The following is a 24,347-nucleotide window of genomic DNA, read 5'->3' as shown; positions in this document are numbered from 1 at the left end:
AGCTCGTAATAATTTGATTTTTGCTGAAAATGTCCAATACAATGAACTCAATTTATATTTCATAACAATAACGCTTCTGGGTTAATTTCAAGAAATACATAACACGCAAGCATCGTGGATAGGTAATAATTCACAGCTAAATGAGAATGCAAGAGATCAAAATGATACGACTTACTCTAAGAGTAGAGCAATTTCAGCTCGTAGCTGGCGACACAACCTTCTATTTTGGCTTCCCAAACTAGCTTTTCCTTGCAGCAGTGGCGGTACACGTTCCAAAAACGATGGCAAGCTTTCAAGCAGCCACTTTAGGAATTCCTGAACAAATTATATAATCTTTATTGCAAAAGGTGATGATGAGGACATGGGTTTGTGCAAAGTAAGACAGAGAAAATTTCAACAATATACATATTATATCTCGGCAAGAGGAGATTCATGAAGGCATTTCGTAATTGCATAAAAATCACCATTTATTGTGCAAGAATACAGAGGCCATAGGTACAACAATGACTCAGGGTTGATAACCAAGGTATGCGGCGACCCTAGAAGATTAAAGGCATTCAGGTTTGAAGAAAAGCAGACCTTCACAAAAATTTCTACAATAAAAAACAGCTTGTCTTTCCAAACTACAACATCCTGAACCTTCCCAAAGACTACATCATCATTTTTTGAAAAAACAACATCAGAAACAGAACTCTTCACGTTAAACACGTATGCAAAAGGCACAGAGCTGGCAACTTTCCCAAGGTCATTTAAATCCAACCCAGGTTGCAGAAACGCCGGCGTCAAGCAGAATGGCATGCCGAAGCCTTCCAATCTGTAATTCTCATTAGCCCCACTTAATTTGGAGTGCTGTGGCCCTTCCCATAAATCACTGGACATCTTCATCTGAACAAAGTCGGCCACTGATAGTGGAATATTCTTGAAATTTCAAGATTTTTTTTATTTTGGTATAGCATTCTTGCTCTCAAATCTCATGGTCCAGTGATGATGGGAAGGGCCAAAGTGTCTTATGTGGGAGGGTATGTGCAAAAGCATGTGCAGCTTTGGTCGAAATGCATCTGAGCCGTAAAGCCGAACAAAGATTTTATTGTGTCGCGCTATTACTACTTCAACATGAGGTAATGCATCTGGTGACGTTACAGGAGAAATAAGCAACTGCGCTATAACACACAGCAACAAAAAAGATTCACAGTGCGGTTCTCGCACAAGACCTTGTGGTATAAGGTCACATAGCATGAAGCGGAAATGCAGCAAAAGTACAAGACTAGAGCTAGCTGAACTAGGAAAGCTGAAATTAGTCTCAAATTGCCGTGGATAATCACTCTTGCTCACAAGCTTATGACAGCGAAAGTTTGAAACAGCCTCGTTAAGTTGAGCCAATGTCATCCATGATGCATCCCTTACCATAAACTTGACAAAAAATGAGCTCAAGTGGGACAACTCCCTCCAACAAAATATGCATGGGGTCATACCAAAGATCAGTCAAAACTGAAAAGTTATCAAGTTGTGCAAGAACAGAAGCTGAATCAATGCCATACTGTGCTGACAGCCTAATCTGTTCCTTTCTCGATGTTGCTTTTCCAAGCTGCAGCAACTGTTCAGCATACTGTGATTCTGTTCTCAATGGACCCTCTATTTTGCAGTGAAACATATGAGAGTCCATCGTTGGAACTGTGAATGTCCTGTATGCCATCCGAACATTTTTAGTAAATGATTCTTAAAATCCACCGATATTATGCCAAGCCAAAGAATCACCACTGTACGCAAGCAGGAACCCATAAAATGTTTCCTCGCCAACCAAAGTCTTTAATTTACAGCCCTTCTGTAGGTCATTTACAGTTGATATGAAGTCTTTAAGAAGCATGCCCTTTGCTTTGGGTGTCTTGAGTTCACTTGACATTCCCACCGCAAGCAAAAATATATTGCTTACTTAGATCTCTCAAATGGCGGGACGTTGACACATGTCACATAAAAAACTGTAAGCTTGCCTCCGGACCCTCTTTTCATACCTATCGCGTTAGCCAATTCAACGTCATCCCAATACAGCAGCATCACAATCAGCTTTTTTTCATGAGTTGCTATTGGGTGGCATTGAAATCGCGTGCCATCAGTAAAGTCTTTGTGTAAATCACACTCTCTAGACACAATGTTGCATTGAAAAAAGTCAGCCAAGGTTGGATGAAGTAACAAATTTTCAAGGAGATTTTTTAGTGGCACAAAGTAAGCCTTCTCTACAGAAGCAAGGACTATCTTCTGGGGAGCAATATAAATTTTTTGGAAGGACTACAGTGCTTTCCTGCCTTTTTGGTTGGACACTGCAGAAACATCAATTGCACAGCCAGCAGTTGCCAAGATATCTGCAACACTGTTCACAACCATGTCTATTGCAGCTTTCGAGCAGCGATGCTTTGACTCTAGATGCCTAGCCAAAGACGACAGCTTAGTCACCAAGTGCAAACTTGACGCATCCTCAGTATCCTGGTCGTAACTCTCCATATTCGCACTTTCAATGCAGGCTACATCATTGAAAGACATATTTCCGACAGCTGTGCTTGCAGCATCAAAACAATTCCGACTTGTCTCAGCCCCACCACACGGCACATGAGAAATAAGTCTATCGTCATCACATGCTGCACAAGGACTATGAACATGGCGTTTGTAGTACGCCATGTATGGAAACCGTTTGCGGCATACTGTGCACACCAGTGTGACTTTGTTGATGGGAATATTCTTTATGTGACGGGCAAATGCATAGAAATGTCTGGTGGCGAATCTTCAGGCGATGCAGACACGTTTCCTGACCCTGCTCTTTGGTGTCAGCTTGTGAAGTTGCATTCCACGATCAGTTCACTATATGCTGGAGGGCTTGTTCCTTGTTGGCCTGTTAATACAAACTCAAAGCTTCAAGTGCATCTGTCTCAAGTGCGATTTCCGCGCTCTCTCATTTGCTGCCAATATAGCAATAAATCAGATGCATGATGTTGAATTATTTCCTATCACAGCACTAATGATAAAGTGAACCCCATAAATTAATGTTGAATATAGACGCTGAGTTCACTAATAAATCCCAATGCACTGACACACAAATGCATACAGCCACGACCGGAAGGACTAGCATAAATCTGGTAACATGAATAAGTGTTGCAAGAAAGCGCAAATACTACAAAACTATTATTCAGAATTACTCTGGTCTCTAATGCGCGCGTTATTTACTATGTAGGCGTGCAACGAATTTGACTTCTCGTTTTCATACCTTCGTGTCGAATAAGGGCAGCATCTCTAGTGGCTCTATTCTCTTCCTCACAGCACAGAGGGGAGCCGTCATTAACAATGGAGGGTAGCCTTTCTGCAATGAAGAGACACACGCAAAATACTTTACAAAGAAAATTTCTCCCAATGATTCAACTCAGCCCTACCAGTTGAACAACGCGGTGGTGCAGATGCCGAGGTCATTTCACTTCGGTCCTCTGCTTCATGGCCTAGGCAGGCAGAAATAAAATACCTTGGCAACCGTATCAGCACGAATCAATAAAAACAGTATATTCAGTCTGTGGCATGCACAACACTAACCATAATCCGCTGATGAAGCTTCGCTATCAGCATCGTTGCAGCGTATAGCACTGCTCACTGCTGTGCCTACTTCCTCTGTAAGTAATTGCATCAAACCCAAGATAACATTACACTCACAAGCAGCACGTTACCACACAAAATCCACTTTGCACATATTAAATCAGTCATTCAACTTAGTTTCTGCCATGGAAGAGAGTAACCCATAGAAATGGCCGCGCAGGTTCTCATTGATCTGCCATTCTCTTTGACATAACATAACGTGTTACGCACTTGTTCATATCAACAAGCCCAACTAAGTTCTAGATTTCTGGTCGTGTCCGAGTCACTTTTTTGTTATTTGCAACACCCGGCCGTGCTAGGCAGGGCGTATCATTAATTTGCCATAGTAAGAGATTAGATGAGGGCTCAATCAGATTTTCTTACGTTCCCATTTTAATAAATTTAGGAGAAACTGTGGAGTTGCTGCAGCTCCAGAAAATGGCCTACCAAAACAACACATTAGATACCTGAACATGTTCCAGTGCACTAACAAAGTTTCTATTCCACCCATTCACGCAAAGCACTCAAAGTTTAGCGATCGAGGTTATCTGACTGATTCGAAACCACTGTGACATAGGCACCAGTTAACACGACAGCTTCGCCGGAAAAAGTTGGCACCGTGCAAGCCATACCGTGGTCAACTACCGGCTCTCTCAGTTGATCTGTGGACAAACGTGGAAAAAAAAAGATATCGCGTAAGTGCACGCCAACCAAAAGGTGATCAAGCCGCTGACAACACGAATTCGCATACACTTTCTGTATGTACATGCTAATTCAAACAAGCCCTAAAATTTGTACAGGTCGCTCCTTCACTATGCTAGGATTATTACAGCAGACAAATTATTTGTAATATTATTAAGTTAATCAGTTGTAAATTAAAGTGTAATCATTTAACATGACAACGTGCCACAGGAAGCTGTATTTCGCGATCTCGCTGCAATTGTGCGCAATGGGTTCCTGCCTTATTGCTCTTTAACGCGGACTAGTATAATGTAAGCGCTTCTTTATTCTTGGCTGCTCCATTGTTCTCATTCACGGCGCCGAGAGGCCAAGAACGCGTTCCGCACTCGATAACGTGGTCGTGGCGCAGTTCGTGCAAAATCGTAATAAAAGTCGGCAGCGCGAAACGGAGCGTACACGAGACGTTTTTACCTAGCGCACGTGTATGTCATTACGTTGCGCCCCGAATGACTGCGCGATTACAAGAAACAGCTGAAACCAAATTACAGAGCACAAAACTGACGCCTTGTTGAGGCAAGCAAAATGACACGTCCGGAACAACGGCGCATGACCCGCCCAAAACCCGCAGGCACACACGACGGCTCCGCTTCGAAAAGCAACAGGAGCCGCAAGGAAATGAATAATAATATCTGGGGTTTAATGTCCCAAAACCACGATATGATTATAAGAGACGCCGTAGTGGAGAGCTCCGGAAATTTTGACCACATGGGGTTCTTTAACGTGCACCTAAATCTAAGTACACGGGCCTCAAACATTTTCGGCTCCACCGGAAATGCAGCCGCCGCGGCCGGGATTCGATCCCGCGACCTTCGGGTGAGCAGTCGAGCGCCATAACCACTGGACTACCGTGGCAGGAGAGCCGCAAAAAAAGGCGATCGCGCATAACATAGAGAAACCTTATCTGTTAACGGACACGCAACGCTTAATGAACACAATCTATCTACCAAGCTCGAGTGCGGAGGGCGCCGGCGGCAGCGTCTTCACAAAGCTGAAACTTTAAACGCGCGCCCACTTCACCTCCACGTGCGCCATGCGTAAACAGACACAGCCTCATTGACAGGAGGCTACGGTGCATAGCAATGTCGCGCTACGTGCTACTAGAGAAACTATTCGTGTAAGAGTTAAGGACGCAGTCTACAACACGGAAGTGCTTACACGTGTTACCGACATTCGAAATGCTACGCGCAAGCACATGTATAGTTTGAACAAATGGCACTTACCAAGCTCGAGTATCTTCCCGTGGTTACCCGGGAATGGTCGCAGTACTCGCATTTTATATTCGACGGACCAGTCACTGTATACTCTTAACAGTCGCACACATGTTCGTTACATCGGCCTCGTAAAACGGCGAACATGTCCTTGTTCGTCAAGGCCATTGAGGCGGAGAGAGGTGCCCCAAACCACCGAAAACTAATCCACGAGGCGCGAAACGTGCAACCGCCACGCCGCCATAATAGCACGCTTCCCATAAAGCACAAAAGCAAAGCATCAAGGAGAGACGAAACTGACAAAATGGCGTCTCCTGTTGAACCTTTGAGAGCGCACAAGCGGGCCTGTCTAGCGCTTTTGTTGCGTGACAACGTTGCGCCGCCGTGTATAGGTTACTGTGTAAGGGTTACACTTCAGTTGCTGCTAATGTGACCTATAAAAGCGCTCCGAAACCTATATTTTCGGAACAGATTGACCCCGTATCCCTTAAACATCGCGGAAAACATTAAAAAGTCAAAACAACTCTCGTTGTAACTTTTATATTATGGGTTAAAACTGCGTATGGGTTGCAGTATCGGTTACCGGACCTAGAGTATAGCAATGTGTAGTTGCAAGGGTAATTTGGAGAGCCGTTAATACTAGTTTTGCATGGGCTACGAGTACTCGTTTTGTCAGATCTGGTCGTTGCTAGTTACTCTGCACGCCTTCTTACTCCTGCGGGGGCTTTTTGTTTGTGACGTAACAGGTGTGAGTCTGTTGAAGCATGTCACCGTGCTTCGTTTTCGATTTTGGCACGGTTGTACTCCAAACTGCTGTCCTTTTTGTCGCAGGAATGTTCTTACTTGGGGATCAGAAATTTCTGCGGCAGTGGTCGTGCCCGTTCCTGTCGGTAGTTAATGAATGTGTGCGGATAGTTTTATTCTGGCTTGGCTCTTGGAGCCAGTTCATCAGACAGTGATTTATTAATGCAAATAATCTGTTTGCATTTATTATTTCAATGTGTGCATGTCTCCGTAGGCGTGTGGGTTCTTATATATACACATTTCATGCTAATATTGTACATATACGTAAATTAGGTGTACAATAACATCTTCTGTACATATTTTCTGGCATGTTCACCAAGTCCTGTATAATGTATATATACATAGTCATGTACATTGTGTATATTGCGATAAGTGTGTGTATGCTAGTTCTTAGTAGCATGTATTAGGTGCACCCTTGGACTTGGACATTTTTGTTAAAACATTTCATGTATATTGTGCTTAGTCATTTGTGTATGTTAATGTCGTTGTTGTATAGACACTGTTTCCAAGTGTTCGTAGCGTCCTATGACGGAATAAACTATTTCTGAACACTCATTATTTGTACACACAGTGAGGAACACAGCTGACTTACAGTCGTTTACAACCTACCAAGAAAGGAAAGCTTCTCCCACAGCCGTCACTGTCGCAACAAGAGAGGATTTCCATATATGGCCAGTCCAATGGACCTTTCCTAAAAGTCGCGCGTACCACCACGCACCGGCGCTGTGCATCACGGGAAAAAACAGCGCCTAACTCCGTCGTCTGCTTCAGCCGTACTTCCCTGCTTGCCGTAACGCGCGTGGTCCGCCGCTTCACACGCCTTTTCAAGGCGCCATGATGCTGTTATCAATCGTTCTTATACCCCGCTTCTCTTCGTAGGCTACGGAATAAAGCACGTTGTATCGCTCAACGCATTGCATGCGTTGCAGCTCAAGTCAGCAGAAACAATGCAAATAATCACTCCGCAAACAGTTTACGCCTTTCATTGAGTGGATCGAGCGCGTAGCTGCGGAATACAGCATGCTTGCAACGCATTCGCGCAGAGCGGGCTTGTAATTCTAACGAATCGCTGCTTATATCGGAAATGAACAACGCACGCACGATCCTCCCAACGATAGAGCTATGTAGTATAATAATAATAATAATAATAATAATAATAATAATAATAATAATAATAATAATAATAATAATAATAATGATAATAATAATAATAATAATAACATCTGGGGTTTAACGTTCCAAAACCACGATATGATTATGACGGACGCCGTAGTGGAGGGCTCCGAAAATTTCGACCATCTGGCGTTCTTTAACGTGCACTGATATCGCATTGTTCACGGGTCTCCTGCATTTTGCCTCCATCGAGATGCGGTCACCGTGTCCAGGATCGAACCCGCGACCGTCGCGTCAGCAGCCAAGCACCGTAACTACTACCCCAACGCGGTGTACAGCTCTGTACTGAGTGTGTTTCTGACATCCTTACTTTTCTCTAAACCTTCATTGGCAGGTTTCGACAGTCTGCGTGTTTTAGATGGCCAATCTTTTCCCTAAACTTCAACTGTCGGATTTTGGCTATTATTCTTGCATTGTAAGAATAAAAAAAAATCACTGTCATTTATAGTTATGTCTACGCATCACACCGAGTAAAATGTATGGCTCAGCGAAACGTTTGATTTATTTCTCCAAACATTTCGTAATTATTTTGAATCTGCGATATCTCGGCAATTCCGACGACTCCTTTGTGTCAGAGGCTGCGTATTATGCTTGGAGAAAGCAATTTAGAGATTTAACATCGCCATTCAGAGAGGCCAGTCTTACTTACCAAAGAAGGCCGGCGGAATGACACAACGAAACAAGGCATTTCAGGCTACAGAATGTTTCAAAGCGGACAAGTTTACAGGGGGTTGCCAAAGTGTAAACCGTCGACCTCGTCCTTGCCGGTATCCGACGCACCATTCTCCCTTGATCTCGTTTTTCTGGATATAGTGGAATAAAATGTGTGCATGTATCATCGTGTTGTTTTCACCATGCACGTAAACATAGCACACAGTCTGCCTCTGAGCCTTCGCGGAATTATGTCACAAGGACAGGCCTGTAGCGACCACACGGTACAGTAATTAACCTCGGCGCGCGAGCACACAGTAGGAAGAATATTCGACATGCGCGGCTCGCTCTTTTTTCTACAGTGCCTTCCGCACCCGCCAGGGGCCATCGCGGCGCTGCTGTTTGCGGAAATGTTCATTCGAAATTATGCTCATGCACTACCTGACCGCGCCCTTAGAAACAAAGTTCAATGTTGCTGCTCGAGCGACCCCCCCCCCTTCACGTCTTTTCACGCTCGTTCAAAACGGGCGGGGCGTTTCCTTTGTGCCTCGACGGCAGTCCTCCTAGCGGGGTAGTGTTATCGCATGCACCTCCAAGCGACGGAAATGGGCCGGCTAGTTTGATCTCTGGTTCGGCCGCGTTCGCCCCCCGCCGCCCCACCTCGCGCGCTTTTACTCGCGGTAGAACGTACGATGCGCGGGGGCATTTTCTCAATTTGGACTTTATACAAGACTTGACGGCGACGCAAAAACCCGTCGACACTCGACATATAATTGCTATCGCAATAGAAGCCTCTTTTACCCCCGTCCTCTGCTTACCATGTACTGCTTTAACCATCATATTGACCAGGATTTTTCCTTGGTCTTACCATACACCGATGGACAGATTTGGTGGACCGACTTGTAATTCTAGCTGTTAAAAGCATTACAGCAACGCTTGCTGTGCGTTGACGTAAATAGCACTTAAAAATGCGATTACATATGTAGTAGTTTTGCTCTCGCACACATTTGCTTCGCCTACATCTATATAAAAAGTAGGCCTTCATGTCACACAGAGGCATAAATAAATAACGATGTTCTGTGGTGAAGCGTGTGTGCACAGCACTGAAAAAGTATCACGCGTGAGCAGGATGTACTCGTCCAGCCATGCACGAAACACAGAGGGAACATCATTGTTATTTATGTTTTTTAGGGCATCTTATCAATAAGGAAATAGCTTCTACTAATCTCTACATTGCGCGTCACAAATATTTGTTTGCTACAAGATTTTTTTCCCTGAGGAAGTCAAAAATATTCCAGTATTGTTTGTACTAATATCCGCAATCTTTAAATAAAGGTAGCGTTAAAGGTTGTTTAATATACTCGATTCACAACAAGTCTTGGGGAACTTGTAACCTGCATGCCAAGAGAACCTGCCTAAATTTGAATCTGCTAAGTCAAATCACCTCGCTGTCGCTGTGTCAAATCGTAGTGATGAGTCTGAGTGAGCAACACTGAAATGAGCTGTGTTGAAATTAACTCAAAATGAACCATGCTCAGTCGTACTTTAGTGGTTGCGAGTCCGTCCGAGCAACGGAAATTAGAATTATTGAGGCTGCTTCTCGAATCCGGCTTTCTGTTCTGTACTGCCGTTGGCATTCATTCGATTTCTTCTTTATTATAAAGGCGAAAGACTTAGATGCCTCATCAAACGCGAAAATTGAGCGGCGTCAACCAAGTGATGCAAGAAATCATCATCACGTGATGATGTCACCATATGACATCATCATGACGTTACATATCTTGTGACGTCACCGCGTAACGACACATAATGAGGTTATCGCGTGACCTCGTAGCTTGCTAAAATGTTGGTCGATGCGGATGCAGTGCAAAACCAGTTGAGGTGCCTCCGATCCTGGAGGCAGGGGAAAACTACATTTAGTGGAGAAAGCTTCCGGAGGGTGGCGGAGCAGGATAATACATCGATTGAGAAGAAAAACAAGGTGGCTTTCGCCAGGAAGGATTTCAGTGTGCGGGCCAGTGCGTGCATTTTTTTCTCTGTGGCTGTAGCTTTTAACACGACAGCGTTAACGAGCTCGTTTCGCAGAAGTTTCAGTGTTGGTGTCGGCGTCGTCTTTAGTTGTGAGCGAAATATCGGCCCTTTCCTTAGAGAATATTTAAGGTAGATGCAAATAAAGTAATTAAAAACGCCAGGCGTGCGCAGAAAGCGCAGTACCGTCACAGCGAAAGCTGGAAGAGCGGCATTTCTAGAGCCCGTTGTAAACTCTCTAGGGGCTACTAATACAAGTACACTAGCAAGGTACCCACTACGCCATGAATCACAATATTTGTGAAGCTTAGAAGCGCCTACAATGCCATTATTCATCATTCTGCGCAGAAGCGAGGTTCCAGCTACACATCTGTAAGGCATTATGTGCACTTTGTTTACTTGATGACTGTTGACGATGAAGAATTGTGGCTCAGCCCTTTGTAATGGGTTGGAAGCTTTAAACGACTCACCAGTTACGTAATTCGCATTGTGTGACGCCCAGTCGGTATTTCACTTTCCCACCATGCAATATAACATACGCCTCCGCCGGTGTCCGTAACCACTATAGCTCGATATGAGAAAAAAAAACAAAATAAGAAAACATTTCCAGGATGGAACGGCGTTCCAACCTGGGCCCTCCGCGTGGGAGCCCAGTGTTCTACCTCTGAGCCATGCCGGTGCTTGAAACTGCCATGCAAAATGATGCTATACAGGCTTCATGCCCGGAAGGAACCACATTAACATATGTGATTTAGTGTGGTAGAAGAGCGAAATAACAACCACGCATCACACAACGCGAATTCTGTAACCAGGCGTCACCCAATGCGAATTGCGCAACGATTGGGCTGTTGGGTGCTTCCAACCCATTACAAAGGGCTCCGCAATAATTCTTCATTGTCATCAGGCACAACACCAACAAAGTGCGCATGATGCCTTACATGCTTTTAGCGGGTACTACGGCTCTCCGTTGAATGATGAAAAATGGCATAGTGGCTGCTTCCCTACTTCACAGAAATTATGACGACTTATAGCCTAGTGGGTTCCTCGCAAGTGCACTTGCATTGGTTGCCAAGGAAGCCCATAGGCCCATGATCCATTTCCTCAGGGTCTCAATAAAGTTCTTCTCCCCTCTCTCTGTCTCTCTTTCTCCCGTAAGCGTATGTTATATTGCATAGTGGGAAAGTGAAATAGCGACCGGGCGTCACACAGTGCGAATTACGTAACTGGTGAGTCGTTTAAAGCTTCCAACCCATTACAAAAAGCTGAGCCACAATTCTTCATCGTCAACACTCATCACGTAAACAAAGTGCACATAATGCCTTACAGATGTGTGGAACTTTGCATCTGCGCAGAATGATGAATACTGGCGTTGTAGGTGCTTCTAAACTTCACAAATATTGTGATTTATGAAGTAGTGGGTACCTCGCTAGTGTACTTATATTAGTAGCCCCAAGATATTTTACAACGGGCTCTAGAAATGCCACTCTTCCAGCTTTCGCTGTGACTGTGCTGCGCTTTCCGCGCAGGCCTGGCGTTTTTATATCGAATCATAGGTTTAGTTAAGGAAAGGTCCAAATAATTGTCCGGATAATGAATCAAAATTACCTGAATGAGTTCAATGAAACAGCAGACTGTTTTTCTTGAACAGGTGGACTCGCTGAGGCACCTAGCGGACCACATTAACGACACACTTCATTCTTCAATCTTAATTGCCTCTGCTATTCGCTTCAGCAGTGCGACTGTGCGCTGCCGAAGCTCGTCGAGTGCACCTAATATAATTGAATTATGTCATTGGAAGAGCAGACAGTTTCATAGCGGGTACACCGTCTAGATGGCACAAACCCGCTGCAGCGCAGTCCTATTTCATTCTAATTTCTAGCCCAAAGAACCGAACGTTCACCAAATGCAGTGGCTAGGGAGGTTAAGTACACTCAAACGGAACATTAGGCTTCCCTAAAGCCTTTCCATTCATTCATTCATTCATTCATTCATTCATTCATTCATTCATTCATTCATTCATCCATTCATTCACTCTCGCTATGGCGATGCAGCTTCTTTTGATAGGACAATCACCTTGCTTGGTGAGGGATTCGAAGCTGACATTTAACCCTTTCAATCCCATAATAATTAATTTTAATGTAAGCAACTGGTTTTCAATTTCGTGATGTGCATGACCATGGTAGTGAAAAAAATGAAAAAAAGTCTTTGCTGACACTTTTCAATGAACAATAAATAATGTCCAATACAATTTATGAATAAATAATGTTCAAAAATATTTCCGTTATATTACCTACTTTATTACATATTCAGTTGGATAGCAATGGGATAGCAAAATGCCCAATAGCCAACATCCATATTTCCAACGCAAAACTAAAATAAGTGCCGTATCTCTGCAGGGTGAAAGAAGCTGCCTCAGTGAAATGCGCGAACAGCATGACCGCTTCTGTAATTTCTTTGTTCACACGTGACCTCACTTTGTTGTATGGCCAGATCATACTTGTGAAAAATACTTGTCTAGAGCAGTCGAGCTGCGAACTGCAAAAGCGCCGCTTACCGGCAGTCGGTGGGTTCGAGATATGTTGGATGCAAGCGGCAAAAGCCTGCACGCTGCATGACTGCTCGCGGCCATTTCTGTTATCGGCCAGCAGATTTTCTCACGAACGAGGGTGGACGGGATCTGCGCTTATTCGCTGCCTGCTTCATCACGTGAAGCCGCCGCCACAGCTTATTTATTCAGTGCCTTATGGGAAAAAATAAACCAAAGTAAAATAACACGTTCATTTCATCTGGTGAAGCAAAAATAAACAAATGAGTGCACCACTGCAACACATGCACTCAGAAATCAATCGGTGCTCCTCGGCTTTCGGTCACAAAGGCGACCCTTCTAGGTAGGGAATTCACGTAATGAGGAAGTTGACGAATTCGCTTCCACTCCTTTTGAATAGCTGCCCAGAGTTCCTCGGCTGTTGCAGTTGTTAACCCGGTCCTTCTGCTCAAATTTGTTTCTATTAGGCCCCAAACATTCTCAGTTATGTTAAGGTCCGGGCTTCGCGCCGGAAATTCAAATGGGGAGATGGCTAGCTTATCAAGCAATTCTTCGACGCTCCTGACAGTGTGTAACGACGCCCCATCTTGCTGAAGCCAAGAAAGGCCATCGGGAAATGGGTCATCAAGGACTTACGGGAGCAATGTAAATTGTAGGATGCCCATGTAGTCATCGGACGTCATTCGGCCTGTTGAACGGTGAAATGGTCCGAGGCCTGTGTAGCTGACCGCACCCCACACATGGACGGATGTGCGGCCACTGGAACAGACATTATATGTGTATCGATCATCGAACCTGCAGCACAAATGTGAAAATCTTCTTTAGCGAAACACGGTGACGAACACACAAATTAGTCGAACGCTGTCGGCAGAGAGCAGAATAAACGAGGCTTTCATGCTTACTCTGATGAAGCGAACTGAATGTGGCACTATCGGCTGCACTGCAATGGCTGTTTCGTATACAGGTTGTGGCTTATGTCACGTGAATAGGCCGCACGTAATTTGATAAACGGAGAACAGAGTACCACGTCGGCGGCTAATACATAACCTTTAGACGTGGACGAAAGAATAAGAAGTCGACGTGAAACTGCAAATGGTAATGCACCACATTCGAGCGAGTAAAAAATACACGCAAAATATTATAGGTTTTCTTTACGTCGTACTGCTGATAGCAAAAATTTCACGGCTGGATGTGGTAGACATAACGCACAAGTACAAAAAACGATCTCATCAAGGATATAAGCAACTATTGCAATATTCGCCAACATACCGACACCTTTGGGGCCGCCATACCATTCTCTGAACGTCCCACAGGGTGCAAAAAGACGCTTCGTCGGTAAAGAGAAGGGCACGCCAGTTGTCTGGATTCCACGACTTGCATGTGGAAATAAATTCAAGACGAGCCCTTCTGTTGGATTCTTCCAGGAAAGTTTTTTCCCACGCAGCCCTACTGTGAATGCCAGCTTCGTGGAGGCTGTCTTATTGTTGGCAGGCTGACACTTGTAAAGCCGTGCTCATCCCTGATCTGCTTCGCACATAGAAAGAGACCTACTGCAGATGCGGCCACAATCAGTAGGTCTTCCTCAGGCGACGTGGCCCTTTCAGGGCGACCACGTGGAGCGTCTTCGATGCGACCTGTTTTACGGTACGCCTTTAAGACTCTGCTCACAGTCCCCATTGGGCGTCCTGTCACATCACAAATAGCTCTATGGGTCATTTTACGCCTCAATATTGCGATCGCTAGCCGCTCTTCCTTCGTTAGCCGTGGAGGAATCGCAAATAATTGGTTTTACTTCGCGTCATTCGTCATTTGGCCATTCGCCGTTGGCGTTGACGTCACCATTCACCGAGACGCCGATGCAATTTTTTATCTTGAATCATGTGTAGTTCTCAGAGCCAGAGCATGTATTCCGGTGCACATCCACGCTTATCACAGAGTGGTCTTTCCACAAGCGACAACATGCAAAAACCAACAAAAACCAAAAAAAGGAGAAGCAAAAGAAAATAACACAACTGACTATCTGTTATGATCAAACTTACAGGCCGGCATCGCAGCTAGGCTGAAGTGCACATGCCGCGTGCAGTCTTTTGGCGCTTGCATCCAACATATCTCGAACCCAGCGACTGCAAGTACGCAGCGCTCTTGCAGCCCCCAGCCGGCCGCTTGACTGCTCTAGACAAGTGTGATTCTATCTGTACCAGGTTGGCACCATATGTAGAGCAGATGCTAAATATGAGCTTTTAAAAAATCACACCATCTCCCGCTAAAGGGGACCATGAGGCGATGCGAAGCAGTGTTTCGGCATGTAGAGCCCGCGTTTCAGAGGTGGAGTGCTGAGGGGGAAAGGGGAGAGGGGAAGTGGAAAGGGGGAATGGAGAGGGGGAGGGGAAAGATGAAGGGGAAGGGAGAAGGGGAAAGGGGGAGGAAAGAGGGGGAAGGGGAGGGGAGGAGAGATGGGAGGGGATATGAGGAGTGGAGAGGGGGTGGGAAAGGGAAATGAGAGGGGGGAAAGGGAAGGAGAAAATGGAAGGGGAGATGTGATGTGGAGAGGGAAAGGGGAGAGAGGGAGTGGAGTGGGAACGTGGAGAAGGTTTGCGCATGCACAGTAAGGGTGGTCACGCCGCACACCACCACCACCACCACCACCACCACCGGATTGAACTCGGCCATAAGATGCTTCACATCTAAAAGAGCAACACTTTATCTTTACCAGGTGCTTGCTGAGTGACCTAGAAGCTTGATTCCGATTGGAATCACTGGGCCTAAAGGGCCAAACGGCACCAATTCAGGCATTTTCATTGTATTTTGGTTGCTTGCTTAAAAGATAAAATGGAAATATTATATATTTTTATCGGTACTTTTCATAGTATAAGTTGTGAATAAAGCTTTTCAGGTAGGCAGCAGAACTTTGCACTGTACCCCGAGCAGGCATGGCGGCCTTCCAGGATGACTTAAACTGGCTGTGCCACTAAGAATTTGGCTCCAACAGCGCCGTCTGGTGACGTATACGACAACGTCTGATTACGAGACTATACCCAAATATTAGTAGCGTCCTCTGATGAAATGAACTTTTTCTAAACGCAATTGTAATTTCCTGCAGCGCCACACTGAGATCAGGAAAAGAAACAAGTTACCCGACTACCCGTGCTGCGGCTACACCCCCTTGCATTTGATTTGTTTTCGTCTTTTTCCTTCTTATTTTCGATCTCTTGAATGTTTTAGCTAACAGGTTTGTTGTTATATAGTTCGCTGGTAGCGTATAGTGTATTACTGCAGTGTGCATATGACTGCGTCTAGCGTATGTGTAGGGCATACATACGTAATTTATAAGTATTTAGTTTATAAGCGTCCCTAGCGCTCGCGTGTACCGGTTCAAGAAACTCTCCTTTGTGAACACTGATTGTATACACGGGGAGAGAGGGAGAGATAGAAACAAGATTTTATTAAGAAAATTATGAACCAAACATGTGGATAGGTACCCTAGTGCGGGGTCGCAAGGATTACGTCGGTGCCGCCACGGGCTTGTTGAGGTAAGGCACAAGGCCTGTCGTACCTCGGGAGGCCTATCACAGAGGGCATTGAGCCACCGCTCATTGGCACGGAAGGCAGCTGTGTTGCTCACCGTGCAGACCGCAAAATATACACGGTGAAGAACACAGCTTACTTACAGTTGGTTGCATCCTTAGCGTAAATGTAAGCTTTGCCCCCAACCGTCGCTCTCAATCATGAGTAGGGGAGACGGTGCTGCTCGGCACATATCCAGAGGAACAGATCTCGGGAATCCTAGGGGCCAAGGACGCTGCGAGGTCCAAGGGCTCTTGGTTGACGCCTAGGTACCACACCACTGAGACCGCCTGATACTCATGATAAAATTTCAGCGCCAACTCCACATGAAAAAAGAATGGTACAGATGGCTTGTCCAATGAACCTTTCCTAATAGTAGCGTGCGCCAGCATGCTTCGGAGCAGCGCATCACGGGAAACAACTCGCGGGGTCCCTCGTGCATTCAACTAAGACGTCTCGAAGGCGAAAAGCACCTTCTTTTTCCTCTCAATCTAAGTATTAAGGAGCCTACATGACCGCCCGGTTATGTAGGCTCCCTTGATGCATTCGTCCCGTCCCGCCACCCTCCGAAAGCTTTGTGTACCTAGCGCGGTTTCGCACTGCCTCTGGATCGGAGGCACCTCACATGGTTTTGCACTGCCTCCGTGATCATCCGACCTTTGTCCAAGTTACGATGTCATGTAATGAGGGTGTAGGCTTATGCTAGAGCAGCGAAAGAACGAGACGGCTGAACCGGAATCGACGCCAGCAGCGAGCACGAGCCGTGGCTTTCCTTGCCACTGCCTAGCGCCATCTTGATTTTCAGCTGTTGCGGTCGCACGCTCTCCGGTTTTGCTCGCCACCCAAAGCAGGGCGTTTTAATGACATCATGTGGCGTCACGTCAAATGACGTCACACCAGAATTTGTGACGTGATGATGACGTCGCTATTTTTGGTATCTGTGACGCCAATCTGACGTCATATGGTGACGTCATCACATGATGATAATTTCCTTGAAGAGTTTGGGTGCGAGCTGTGTTTTTAAGATGATTTCCTTGCAGCGGTCGTCCCCGGCGCCGCAGGACGCGATAAGCCGCCGACGTGGGAGGCCGACGCCGACAGGGAAATTCCGCGTTTTTCGAGGCATATAAAGCGTTCGGCTTAAAAGAGCGCTGAACACCCTCTTCAGCTTCAGCCGCGTGTTCGGGCTTGTCGTAACGCTCATGGTTCGTCGCTTGACACGCCGTCTCCGGAGGCCATCATGCTGTTATCACCCATTCTGATATCGTGCTTGTCGTCTTATAAATGTTACCGAATAAACCGCGTTGCATTACGCAAGGTATATCATGCGGCGCAAATGAAGTTAGCAGCAACAAAGGAAATAATCGCTTCGCTAACAGCTCACGATTTACTTTGCGTGGCGCTAGTCCGTAACTGCGGAAAACCATTTGCTCGCACCTAATTCGCGCAAAGCGGGCTTGTAATCTGAACGAATGGCTGCCTCGGTATGAAAAGTGTCACGCCCGGACGATCCTCCAAACCCAAACGAACTCTGTAGTGCGCGAGTTTTAGATAACGCACGTTTTTACTAAACATTCGTTGTAGGATTTCGACTATATGTTTGTCACTGTAACAATAAAAATTACACCATCTCCCGCTAAAGGGGACCATGAGGCGATGCGAAGCCGGAGCACTTGCAAGATTGCGTTCCCTTGGCGATCGTTGGGCATGCTACCGACCTCGCGTCGTGGAACGCGAAGAGGACGCTACGCGCGTCGTATCTTCCATCTAGCCTGGCCGTTAATTCTCACAGGGCGAGTGGGGAACGTGGTCGACAGGCGGGCGAGAGGGGGGCAGCGTAGGAGAGGAGAGAGAAGGGGAGGGGACGCGCATGCGCTCGAGCTCACCGCGGCGTTTCGCAGGAGAGAATTTCGGCATGTCTAGCCCACGTTTCAGAGGAAGAGTGGAAAGGGAAAGTGGAGAGGGAAAGTGGAGAGGGAAAGTGGAGAGTGGTATGGGAGAGGAAAAGTGGAGAGGAAAGTGGAGAGGGGAAGGGGGAGGGGTATGGGAGAGGGGGGAGAAAGTGGAGAGGGGTATGGGAGAGGGAAAGTGGAGAGGGGAAGGGATAGGGTGGGTGGAGAGGAGGTGTGTGGAGAAAGTATGCGAATGCGCAGTAAGGGTGGTCACGCCGCACACCACCACCACCACCACCACCACCGGATTGAGCTCCGCCTTAAGATACTTCGCATCTAAAAAAGACGCGTTTCTTTCTGTGTGCATTGTGTCGCAGTTTTCTAATCGAAATGCACTCACGGCGGTTATGCGTTCCCCAGATATTTCATGGCCGTATACGGAAATGTCTATGCGAGATGTGTTGCGGTGTAGTAACATATATAACATGCTTAGGAAAGGTAGCCGTGACACCACGGTTACTTTTCCTGGGCATGAATCGTAAGCTGCCCAACACCGACACTCTTATACGACATACATTTCTGCAGAAATTGTGGCATCTACTTAACGGTCCTTCATTCGAACTTTGTATAAGCAAAGCTTGATTTTCATACAAAAGAGACAGCACGTGCAAACAAGGACACAAGAAAGAAGTCAGGACACCAAAAATTGATTTTCAGTTGTTTGTTTGCTGCTTTAAGGCGAAGGCCTTAGATGCCTGATCAAACGCAAAAATTCTCCGGCGCCCCGCATTGGCATCCCCTGTCAGCGGCGTCGATTGCAGTGACGAAAAAAAAAAACCATCGCAAAATGACGTCCCCCTATAATGTTGTCCTGACCTCACAAACTGCGAAAATTGGTGACGTCATGGTTATGACATCAACTTGACGTCATCGCATAACACCTTGCTTGGTCAAAGGTGGGCTGATCACGGAGGCAGTGCAAAACCACGGTAGGTGCAGAACGCTTTCAGAGGGTGGCGGGGCAGGATCAGGATATCGGCTGAAACGAAAAGAAAGATAGCTTTCGCCTTCTAGCCGTCTTTCCTTAATGCATAAGGGACCCCATGGGTTTTTTACTGCAATTCGCGGGCACCTCCTTGAGAGCGTGCATTCGTTACTTCTCCCCTATTGAAGCCACTACCAGTTCGCGTGCGCAACGCTCGCGCTACATAAAAGCAATTACAGCGTCTTTTCGACCAGAGTGGTAGCCGAAAACGCCTTAGATTTCGGTGCGCTCGAGGAGGCAGGCTTCGAGGAAATACGACCTGCGCCCGAATCGTCTATGGACGATGGCCACAGATCCTTCAATCCGTGACATCACCCAAAGACGACGGGCCCCCTGTAACCGTTGGGCGAAAGTGCGAATTCTCACGAAGGCGCAAATGCGCACATGTGATCTTTAGCGCGTCTGATAGAAAGACTTCGGTCAAGATCAAACACAAACAATGCCTCTCAAACAATGCGATATCTTTTTTAAAGCACCCATCAAGAATGTCGGTTAATCGCTTAATCGATTAAAACATCACATAAATCAATTAATCGATGAAAGGCTAAATCGACGAACGATTAACAAATAATCGAAGAAAAATTTTAATCGACCATCCCTACACGAGGGGTGCAGAAAATCACCATATGGTGTCATCGTGAAGTCACAGACAGCGATATCTTGTCGAGTGATCACGACGTCACACAACGTGACGTCAGGCCATGATGTCGTCAGATGACACCGTTACTTAGCCATAGGTGGACCTATCATGGAGGCAATGCAAAAACCACCTTAGGGGCAGCAAGCTTTCGGAGGAACACAGGTGACAATCAATACATCGACTGTGAAAACAAAATTTGTCTGAACTCTCCGCGATAGGAATCAGTATAGCACAAGAGTGGACCGTGTTTCCACAGCGGTATGGTTTATTCCTGATTGTACATTGATGTATGAAAGCTTACACATTGTCTATTAGTGTTTGGTAGCTATAGCACCGCTTGGCGTGGATGCACCAAGTTCCTGTATTTCACTCATGTATTTCTGGGTCCAAAGTGCCTCAGTGGAGTCTTATTTGACACCTGCGTGAACACTTTCGTGCTTTATAAGCTGGCTTTCTCCTTCGAGTCCTCTGAGGCGAATGGACAAGATACCCTGTGTGTTTTTATTTATTTGGTGCGCGCAGCTGTGGGTGTGGAGGGTTGTTTGGGCGAGCGCGTGATGTGTTCTTTTAATGTGCGGTAGGTTTTTGGAACACCACCATCACCAGCTTCAAAGGTAAGTCAGCACAAGCTCCGCTTGAAAAACGGATAATGACGGCTGTTGTTAGGTAATGTAGGCTACAGTGTCGCAGTGGGCAATCACTACTGTGAGAGGGCCCGCTTCATTAACATTCGCACAGTGGTGATGGCGCAACACTTATCCAACGCGTGTCGGCATCCGAACCATATGATGACGCACCAAATTGTATGCTTGTGCAGTCAGCCCGTGTCACTCGGGCGCGCGTGACACACGGTTCGACAACTGCACATGTACACGTAACCGTTATAAGGAGAGCACCTGAAGTCGCACCCAGCCAACCAGAAGTAGAACGTTGGTTCGAATGTTATGAAACCCCAACAAAAATTAAAAAAAAAAACTCGTCCATGTAAAGAGTTGTGCGGAATACGTACTGTACAGAAGCCGAAGCTTAGTTAAGAAAAGGGCCAAGTAACTGCCAAGATAACTGCTGAAAAGTAATTGAATGAGTTGATTAAAGGAGCAGACTGTATTCTCGTCAACGGCTGAAATCGTCGAAGTACCAGGCGGAGCACGTTAAGCACGCACTTCAATCTACGTGGCCTCTGCGATCCGCTTCAGCCGTGCGACCGTTGCGCTGTCGAAGCTCGTGGAGTGTGCTTAAATTAATTGAATTAGTTAATTCAAGGAAGAGACAGTTTCCTTGAGTGTACGCGCCATCATGAAGGCACACGCCCGCTACAGAACAGTATCCTTTAATTTTAATTTCAACCAAAGTGAATGAAAAGCACCACAAATCCTGCGGTTAGCGCCATTGAATCGAAGCAAGTAGACCATTACGGTTGCCTAAATTTTTAGATTCATTCATTCGTTCGTTCGTTTCTTCATTCGTCATTTTCATTCATTCATCCACTTAATCAGTCAATCATTCGTTCATTCATTTTTATGGCCGTGAAGCTTCTTTTGATTGAATTTTTACCCTGTTTGTTGAGGAGTTCGAATGAGACATTTTTGCGGAACCATTGCGGGCATTTTCATTACGTTGCGGTCATTTAGATAAAGGATGAAATGCGAACACTATTTCTTCTCTCTGAGCACATTTTATTACATAGGTTATGAATAAAGCTCTTTTCGTAGGCAGCAGAAATTTGCATTGTAACCCGATCAATCATGGCGGTTTTTCACGAAAACTAAGCAAGCTGCATCCTCACTCATTTGGCACCAATGACAGTGTGATAGCGGAACTGACGATTTTCTTTATTATTACGCACTGTGAGCAACAGCTGATTTACAGTCGAATAAATGAAAGTTTGGCCACAGCCGTCACTGTCCCCAACTGAGAGCAGTAGCATGTATGGCCCGTCCAATGGACCTTTCCTAAAAGTCGCGCCTGACAAAATGCGTCGGCGCTGTGCAGCTCGGGAAAAAAGAGCACCGAACTCGGTCGTCTGCTTTAGCCACACCATGGGACTTGTCCTCACAACAACGTGGATCGGCACTTCACGCGCCTTCTCAAGGCGCCATCATGCTATTAGCAATGATTCTTCAATCGCGCTGGTAGCCGCAGACTGCGGAGTAAACCACGTTGTACCTCTCAATGCATGTCACGCGGCGAAACTCAAGTTGGGAGCCACCGTAGTTGAGAGCAGGGTTCCGCTGCGAGGGGGGGGGGGTTACAATGGTTTATCGCGGCACCCCCCCGTTCCATTATGTCAATGTATGGGGCAGACTTTGCGCCCCACTATTCGTAGGTGACTAGGCGGGGGAGGGGGCGGGGGCTGCCGCCCTGCCCCCCCCCCCCCCAAGCACGCGCCTATGAGAGCAACAATGTAAATAAACACTTCGCTAACAGTTCACGCCTTTTATTGAGTGAAAAACGCTTGCTCGCAACGCATTCGCGTAGAGCGTACTTGTAATTCTAATAAATAGTTGCTTGTATCGGTAATGTACAACGCACGCACTGATGCTCCCTGCTACAGAAGTTTGTAGTGTAATAGTAATAATAATAATAATAATAATAATAATATCTGGGGCTTAACGTACCAAAATCACGATATGATGATGAGGGACGGCGTAGTCAAGGGCTGCGGAAATTTCGACCATTTGGTGTTCTTTAACGTGCACTGTTATCGCACAGTACACGGGCCTCTAGCAGTTCATCTCTATCGAAATACGACCGCCGGGTCCGGATGGAATCCGCGACCTTTGCGTCAGCACCCAAGCACCCCACCACGGTGAACAGCGCTGTAGTGCGCGTGTTTCTGAAAGCCTTTCTTTTCTCTAATCTGTCATAGGCAGAATTCGACAGTCTGCGCGTTTTTGATAGCAAATGTTTTCCCTTAACTTCAGCTGTCGAATTATGACCATACTTACTGCATCGTGAGAAAAAAAAGTTTCACTGCCATATATAGTTGTGTCTGAGCATCATGCCTAGTACAAGTATGCCTCAGTGAACCTTTTGATTTATTTCGCTGTACATTTCATAATTCTTTTGCAGATGCGATATGTCGGCAAGTCACACGACCCCTTTTTGTCAAAGGCTGCTTAAATATGCTTGGTGCAATAATTTCAGAGATTTTCCGTCATCATTCAGCGAGGCTAGTGTTACTATACTCTAAGGCGAAATTACCCGAAAGAGTAACTTTTGGAGCCCAAGAGGCGCGCGATGAACAGTTAGAGTGTTGAAGATTAACCACGGAGGGACGTGTTCGTGTGCAAACTCGTCAGCCTGCAAATAGAGCAACGGCGGGGGATATGCAGGCCGTGTGCAGAGATACGTTCCGTGTGGAAACCGTTGTCAAGGGAACTAACCATTCTCCTCGCTTTTGGGTCAGTCTACCCGATTCCTTGGGAAGAATCACACCGCTCGGCTGCTGCGTACGAACTGCTTTTATTTCCAAAACGGCTCCTGTTCGCGAAGGCGCGGTCCATGCGCTGCGTCCTTCGTGAGAAAGAAAATGTAACCTAATACGCCTTGTCGCTCGGGCCGCGCGGCTGAGTGACCGGAAGCCGGTGATTGCGAGTCCCGGAGCGGCGGCACGCCTATTTGCCGGGAGCGGCAGTGCGTCGCTTGTAGAATATCAGAAAACGGTCCTATAATATACAAAAGCTAAAAATCTGCACAACTGACCTACAAATTCTCAGAGGAAATCGGACCCCCTGAACAACAGGGCGGCTCTTAAGCCTCTCCGAACAAACACCGTAACTTTGGTCCATTCGGAGCCGCGCAACCTCGAACTCCTGCCACCCCATTCCTCCTTCGCTCTGAGAAACTTAGACCCCTGGATACAAGGTGGGCGCAAAAAAGCCCCTCCGACCGCCGTATTTGGTGCAATGGAGCAGGGTAACCTCGAGCAAATGCGAAATCTTGCAAATACCAAAAACCACGGAGGAAACATGACCCCCTGGAGATTCGAGGTGGGCAATCCTCTCCTGGCGCTGTTCAATCGGTGCACAAGGAGAAGTTCAAAATAAGAATAAAACGTGGTGGCAAATCAGCTCTATAAGACCCCCAGGACCCACCGGTGGGCAAATCAGAGCTACTTCGAAGACCTTTACGAACAAAGAACAAGGTAGGTCAAACTATAGATACAGCCCTAAAACATTTACGAGACTATAAAGGCAATAAAGGAAAATTATAAATAACAGAACACAAACACAAAACCTTTTTCACCATGAAATCAATGTCGAAAAAAAATGGGGGAAGAGCTGTAAGGAGAGGAAATTATATTGGATTGAGAAAAAAAAATTGACCGAAAGCAAATGCTCCCTCTGACTTCTAACACTCTCTTCAAGAAAACGAAAGTATTATTATTTCAAATGGTTGTCTATGCTCAGGAACATTCAAACTGCAATTCGCCAAATGAATTTGG

Source organism: Rhipicephalus sanguineus, chromosome 8 (genome assembly GCF_013339695.2).
Source record: "Rhipicephalus sanguineus isolate Rsan-2018 chromosome 8, BIME_Rsan_1.4, whole genome shotgun sequence".
Lineage (NCBI taxonomy): Eukaryota > Metazoa > Arthropoda > Arachnida > Ixodida > Ixodidae > Rhipicephalus > Rhipicephalus sanguineus.
The sequence above is the reverse complement of the archived record's forward strand: the minus strand, read 5'-3'. Positions refer to the sequence as shown.